Raw genomic sequence first — 8,119 nt, forward strand, 5'->3', positions numbered from 1 at the left:
TATCCTCCTCAAGGATCTTTTCGAGGATCTTCGTCTTTTGATTCTCATCTGGTATTGTATGTTCTTCTTCTTCACACAGATCTGCATGCCACCACGGAGGTGTCTCCCGAGCTTTGTTTCCAATGTGGTTGAGGGTGTCGGAACTCTTAGGCCCAAGGGTGGCAGCCCTGCTGGCGTTAAGCAAGTTGCCCCGGCAAGGTTTTTGCCGGGGCCGTGAAGGCCGCGCCCGGCTAGGACCTTGCCGGGGGAGTTTCACCTTGCCCCTCGGTTCTTCATGCTCCTGGTCTTGAGCACGGCTCTGGTAACCTTGGCTTCTTCTTCCCCGCCAACTGTGGCCACGGGCGTGGGGCTGCGACTGCCCGCACACAAGTAAAGGGGTACAAAAAGGGACCCCTACTTTTGTACACTGACAAAGAGTATCAATACTTCCCTAACACCAAAAGTTATGAAAATTTTCCTTACTATAGTAAATTTATCAGATCTCATTTTGCAAAAGTTTCAGCATATTATCACATCCTAGCTTTTCTAGGGAATTTTTGCAACAGCGACAAACTTTCTGTTTTCAAACAACAACATGTATACTTGCGAAATAAGAATGGCAAAGGCTATCACCGCCACTTTTATTGAAGTAAAAGATGCAAAACATTATTCTAAATAACAGCAAGCAAATCCTAAAAAATAAAATGACGCTCCAAGTAAAACTCATATCATGTGACGAACGAAAACATAGCTCCAAGTGAGGTTACCGATAATGTTGGAGATGAAAGAGGGGATGCCCTCCAGGGCATCCCCAAGCTTAGTTGCTTGGATCTTGCTTGAATATTACCTTGGGGTTCCTTGGGCATCCCCAAGCTTAGGGTCTTGTCAGTCCTTATTCTCCTCATATCGACATCTCACCCAAAGCTTGAAAACTTCAATCACACGAAACTTAATAGAACTTCATTAGATAGCTTAGTATGATAAAAAGCAAACCATTTCACTTGGGTACTCTCTAAGAAAAGATTCATAACTATTTCCACACAATTCCTACTGTATCAAATCATTTCCACAATTTATATTGAGCAATATAAGCCATAGAAACTATAAAACAAGCAAACTATGAATTGAAAACACAATCTGTCAAAAAACAGAACAGTCTGTAGTAATCTGTACTCCAACCATACTTATGTTACTCCAAATATCCTGAAAAAATAGGAAAACCTGGAAAATTTGTCTATTAATATTCTGCAAAAATAATCAGCATTTTATCACGCTTCTGTTAAAAATGAGAATTATTTTCCTGAGCACAAAATTTTCTGTTTTTCAGCAAGATCAAATCAAGTATCACTGTAAGCCATCCCAAAGGTCATACTTGGCACTTTATTGAAAAAAAGCAATAAAACATGATTACTACAATAGCCTAATCATGTGAACACACAAAAACAGTAGGTAAAATTGTTGGGTTGTCTCCCAACAAGCGCTTTTCTTTAATGCCTTTTAGCTAGGCATGATGATTTCAGTAATGCTCGCATAAAAGATAGGAATTAAAACACAAAGAGAGCATCATGAAGAAAATGACTAGCACATTTTAGCCTAACCCACTTCCTGTGCATAGGGGTTTTTTGAGCAAACAAATTATGGGAGCAAGAATCAACTAGCATAGGAAGGTAAAACAAGCATAACTTTAATATTTTCAACACATAGAGAGGAAACTTGATATCATTGCAATTCCTACAAGCATAAGTTCCTCCCGCATAATAATTTTAGTAGAATCATGAAGAAATTCAACAATATAACCATCACATAAAGCATTCTTTTCCTGACACAAAAGCATAGAAAACTTATTACTCTCCACATAAGCAAATTTCTTCTCATCAATAGTAGTGGGAGCAAACTCAACGAAATAACTATCATGAGAGTGAAAATTAAAATCATGATGACAAGTTTCATGGTTATCATTATTCTTTATAGAATACATGTCATCTCCATAATCATCATATATAGGAACTTTTTTGTCATAATCAATTGCAACCTCCTCCAAAATAGTGGATTCATCATTAAAAAAAGTCATGACCTCTCCAAATCCACTTTCATCAATATAATCATCGTAAATAGGAGGCATGCAATCATCATAATAAATTTGCACGTCAAATCTTGGGGGACTAAAAATATCATCTTCATCAAACATAGCATCCCCAATCTTATGGCTTTGCAGATCATTAGCATCATGGATATTCAAAGAATTCACAAACAACATTGCAATCATGCTCGTCATTCAAATATTTTATGCCAAACAATGTATTGACGTCTGCTTCTAACAATTGAGCACAATTTTTTGAACCACCATTTTCAAGAAAGATATTATAAAGATGATCAATAATATGATGCAACCTCATTTCCATTTTTTGTAGTTTTCTTTTACAAAACCAAACTAGTGATAAAACAAGAAACTAAAAGATTCAATTGCAAGATCTAAAGATATACCTTCATATACTCACCTCCCCGGCAACGGCTCCAGAAAAGAGCTTGATGTCTACTATGCAACTTTATTCTTGTTGACTCGTGTTGGGCCTCCAAGCACAGAGTTTTGTAGGACAGTAGCAATTTTCCCTCAAGTGGATGACCTAAGGTTTATTAATATGTGTCGGTGGGAAAAGACACCTATGGGATCACAAGAATCCCTACTATGGTTGCTGGGACGCGGGGTCGTGAGAAGAGCAGGATTAGCAGTCAGCATGAGGATCGTTTACCCATGTTTCGGCCACGAGGATGCATAAAACCCTAGTCCTGCTTTGGTGGATGTATTGAGTGTTCTTGGGCTCTCGAACTAGCTACGGTGGCTGTGTCGTTCAAAAGAGTCGACTCCCCCTCCAGTATGCCATAGGCCTCCTTTTATAGTCGAAAGGGGCTGCCACAATGGCACACAGGAGGTGGAAAGGCCTACAGTACTGCGAGCTTATCGCCCGTATTATAGGACAAGTCGCATTTAATGCATCGCTTAGGTGTCCCTTAGCTTTATCGGGAACAGGAACGAGGCCTGTCCCGTCCTTCGCCGCTCCTCCTCACTTCGACACGCGCCCAGGCTAGTGATGCACTACTAAAAAAAATACACCTCCGTGATGATACGTGTTTGTCACAGTTGGTCCCATTTTCTGTCATGCATGTACATCCATGACGATTTTATGACAGAATCAAGATAGTCATACCTGTGCTATCGTAGAAGTGTTCCATGACATTACCAAAATTATCATCATGGAAGTGTCCACTTCCATGATGATAAATCGCGTGTCACAGAAGTGCTTTCGTCAAGGGTGACCGACACGTGGCATCAACCGTAACGGAACGCCGTTAAGCTATCGGGTCGTGTTTTGGATCCGATAACCCATTAACAGCCCCGACCAATGGGGATTTTCCATGTGTAAAATCATCATTGGCTAGAGGAAACACGTGTCGGCTCATCATTGGGACAGATGTCATCCACTCATTGGACAGAAGGCGCCTATGATACATCGACACGTGGCACGGCCCAACAGAGGCCCATTCCTGTGAAAAGGCCGGCCCGTTTGACTTGGTTAAAAGGTGGCGGGCCGGCCCATGTAAATCCTGTTAATGGCCTGTTCGCATATAGCCCATTGACAGCCCGCTAACCCAAGGCCCGTTATGCCCTATCCGAATTAGTCCTAGTAAAGTCATCTGGGCCACCCAATATGATTCCAGCCCGTTTTCACTTCTGAACCATGTATGGCTCATGACGTCTTTCTGCCCATAGGAGGCCCTATGTAACTCTTGGCCTATTAACGGCCCGTGGTGAAACTTGCCCGTAATGAACAGTGTATCACTTTACACCCATTAACGGCCCGTGGTGAAACTGGCCCGTAATGAACAGTGTATCACTTTATACCCATTAACGGCCCGTTATTCCGTTGGGCCGTTTCTAGCCCATGTTATCTTTCGGCCTTCTCATAGCCCATTTATTCTTGGGCTCATTTCCAGCATTCATTTACTTACGGCCCGTTACTGTCATTTTCTGCCTCTGGGCCAAATTCAGCCCGTGGTTACTGTCGGCCCGCTTGTGGTCCGTTAATACGTTGGGCCGTTTTCATAGCATCATCAAATACGACCTATTAAAGATTGCCCATTATGGTCGGCCCATGAACGGACGATTCCAACTCTAGCCGGTTTACGGGCATAATGTGGTCGATTTGGCCCAGGTTTGGCCAATCGATCATACGGCCCGTATAAGGCCGATTGATGAACGGCCCGCAGAAGGCCCCTTCTTTCTATGGCCCATAGAAGACCCATTGTTTCTACGACCCGTAGAAGGCCCACTGTTTCTACAGCCAGTAGGACGCCCAGCATCACTACAGTAAATATTAGCCCATGGTTATTGTGGCCTAGTTTTAAAAAATAGGTTATTGCAGCCACTAGCTAACCACGGAAAAAGAACTGCAATGACTACAAGCAAACAAATAAACAAGACAACAAGGAAATAAATAAGCAAGCAACTAACGCTAGGCTAGCACAGCTATTACACATATTACATCCACTGGGCATCAAAGTTCGCCACCAATGCAAATATAGGGAACAAAGCAGCATATCATATACACTGTGTAACGCCCACGATGCGGCTATATCTCCCACGTGTCGAAGAACGACTTAGAGGCATAACCGCATTGTAAGCAATGTCGCAAGTGGAGTAATCTTCACACAACCCATGTACTGAATAAAGGGAAAGAGATACGTAGTTGGCTTACAATCGCCACATCACACAATGGCATAAATATAACATTACGTTCATCCAGATACAATCAAGGTCCGACTACGGAACCAAAATAAAGACAACCCCAAATGCAACAAAGTCCCCGATCGCCCCAACTGGGGTCCACTACTGACCGTTTGGAAAGGAAACGTAGTATCGTCCTGAGTCCTCATCGAACCACTACTTGAGCTTAGATGAATCTCCTGGAGCGGTATCATCGGTCCCTGCATCTGGTTTGGAAGGAATCTGTCAGTCACGGGGACTCAGCAATCTCACACCCTCGCAATCAAGACTATTTAAGCTTATAGTTAGGGAAAAGGTATGAGGTGGAGCTGCAGCAAGCACTAGCATATATGGTGGCTAACATACGCAAATGAGAGCGAGAAGAGAAGGCAAGGCACGGTCGAGAAACTATGATCAACAAGTGATCCTAGAAGAACCTACGTTCAAGCATAACACGAGGCCATGTTCTCTTCCCGGATTCCGCCGAAACGAGACCATCATGGCCACACACTCTGTTGATTCATTTTAATTAAGTTAAGTTTCAGGTTTTCTACAACCGGACATTAACAAATTCTCATCTTCCCATAACCGCGGGCACGACTTTCGAAAGATCAAATCCCTGCAGGGGTGTCCCAACTTAGCCCATCACAAGCTCTCATGGTCAACGAAGGATATTCCTTCTCCCAAGACAATCCGATCAGACTCGAAATCCCGGTTACAAGACATCTCTACAATGGTAAAACAAGTCCAGCAAAACCACCCGAATGTGCCGACAAATCCAGATAGGAGCTGCACATATCTCGTTCCCAGGGCACACCGGATAAGAAATCCGTACAACTAAAACCAACCCACGAGTTTCCCCGAGGTGGTGCTGCAAGGGGCTCTAGTTTGGACCAATACTAAGAGGAGCACTGGCCCGGGGGTTTAAAATAAAGATGACCCTTGAGTCCGCCGAACCCAAGGGAAAAGAGGCTAGGTGGCGAATGGTAAAACCAAGGTTGGGCTTTGTTGGAGGAGTTTTATTCAAGGGCAACTGTCAAGGGGTTCCCATTATAACCCAACCGTGTAACGCACCCAAAATCAAGGAACATAACACGGTATGATGGAAACTAGGGTGGCAAGAGTGGAACAAAACACCAGGCATAAGGCTGAGCCTTCCACCCTTTACCACGTGTATAGATGCATTAAAGTATACAAGATATAATAATGATATCCCAACAATAAACATGTTCCAACAAGGAACAAACTCCAATCTTCACCTGCATCTAGCAATGCTATAAGAGGGGCTGAGCAAAGCGGTAACATAGCCAAACAACGGTTTGCTAGGACAAGGTGGGTTAGAGCTTTGACATGGCAATATGGGAGGCATGATAAGCAAGTGGTAGGTATCGTAGCATAGGCATAGCAATAGAGCGAGCATCTAGCAAGCAAAGATAGAAGTGGTTTCGAGGGTATGGTCATCTTGCCTGCAAAGTTCTCCGAGTTGACGTTAGCTTGATCCTCGTAAACGTATTCAACGGGTTCCTCGATCACGTACTCGTCTCCCGGCTCTACCCAAAGCAAGAACACAAGCAAAGGGAGACACAATCAACCACGGTGCAATGCGCAAACAACATGATGCAAAACATGACATGATATGCGGGATGTGATATGCGATGCATATGCATGTTTCGGAAAGGAAAGACTGAACCTGGCTTCTACTTGCAAAACCAAGAGTCCCACTAGAAAGATGAGTTTATTTCGGTCGAAATCGATATAAAGATCACCGGAATCGGATGCACGGTTTGCAAATGACAAGCAAAACAATATGGCACCGATCTGCGATAAACAACACGACGCCAACTAAATGCATCAAGAACAACAAGCTACTGCACTCTAACATATCAACAAATCACATGGCAGGGATCCAGTCAAGATGCTTGGCAAAAGATGAACACTGAGCTACGGCTAATTCACTCAATAGCAGATTCAAGCAAGCATGGCAAAAGTGCAAAAGATATCAGGTTACAGACTTAGTGAAAATAACATGTGAGGAATATAACATCAAGCAACAATGTTTAGAGCAAGATAACAACATGCTATAGGAACATATCATGGAAAAGCAAGGCTTGGCATGAAGCTACTCAAAGCATACAACAAAAGTCCCTAAATGACCAAAAGCCAAAAGGGATCAGAAAATACTATGGCAACCATGTGAACATAGCAACTTTCGTTAGCAAATTTCTGACTTAGCAGAAAACTGGAACATGGCAAAAACATATTCACATAGGCATGTTTATGAGATCGATGCACTCACCACAAGGCATGGAATGACAAACTAAGCATACACCCAGCAAGTAGACAAGGCATAGAAGCTAAACATGGCAAGAACAACCTCATAGCATGCACGGATAAACTACAACAACCTCAGCAAAATTGCTTAACATGTAAACAATTTGCCAGGAACATTTTATAGCAAAAGTAGAGCTCGATTGAGTCAAGCTAGGGTGCTCCATAATTGCAAACAAAGACATGGATGGATAGAGCATAACAATATCTCAAAATGATCCTTGCTGAACATGCTCAAAAGAGGCATGGATCAGTCTGTAGCAACATGAATACATGGCATAAAAATATTAACAGGACAAAGACTTGAAAGATTTCGAAGTCCCTGAAATCAGCAACATTACGAGAGCTACTTTGCATGCTTGTGCTAGTCACCACAAATATCACAAAAATACATGGCATACACCCCTGTAAAGATGGCATGTCATACTTCAAAACACATGTAGGGCTCAAGTTCATAGGAGGCACACATTAATCATGGAAAAAATGACAAATGTCCAATCTCTGTTAAGAAACTGAAGCTAACATTGCATAGCACTCTTGCAACATCATTTAGGGCATCAAGATGAACTCAAATGAACATGGTGCAATGGGATGAAATGAAGTACTCGTCGAGACGAACAATTTGATAAGCTACATGCCCAAAACAGAGCCACGGTTGATGAGTTATGATTCGATGAAGAATGCAAAAATTAACTGGGATTAGGGCAAAAGTCAACCGTCACGTCTCAGATCTGGATCGGGCCGGTTCGGAGAACGAGGTTCGCCGGGGAGGAAAAATGAGGTGGCCGGAGTTGGAGCCCGGGGCGGCGGCGAGGAGGAACTTGACGGCCGGCGATCGCCGGAAATGCGGAAGTCGGCGAGGAGGGTCGTCGCCGGCGAGGAGGGTCGACGCCCGAGGTGGTGGCAGGTGCGGTGGCTCGGCCGCGGTGGAGCTCGGACGGCAGCGGTGGTCAGCACCGGCGCGGGAGGAGCTGGGAGGCGCTGGCGGGCGTGGATGGCGGCGGGGCGGCGCGCGGGCGGAGGAGAGGCGAGGAGGCGCGGGGGGCCCGG

Source organism: Triticum dicoccoides, chromosome 2A, assembly GCF_002162155.2.
Source record: "Triticum dicoccoides isolate Atlit2015 ecotype Zavitan chromosome 2A, WEW_v2.0, whole genome shotgun sequence".
NCBI lineage: Eukaryota > Viridiplantae > Streptophyta > Magnoliopsida > Poales > Poaceae > Triticum > Triticum dicoccoides.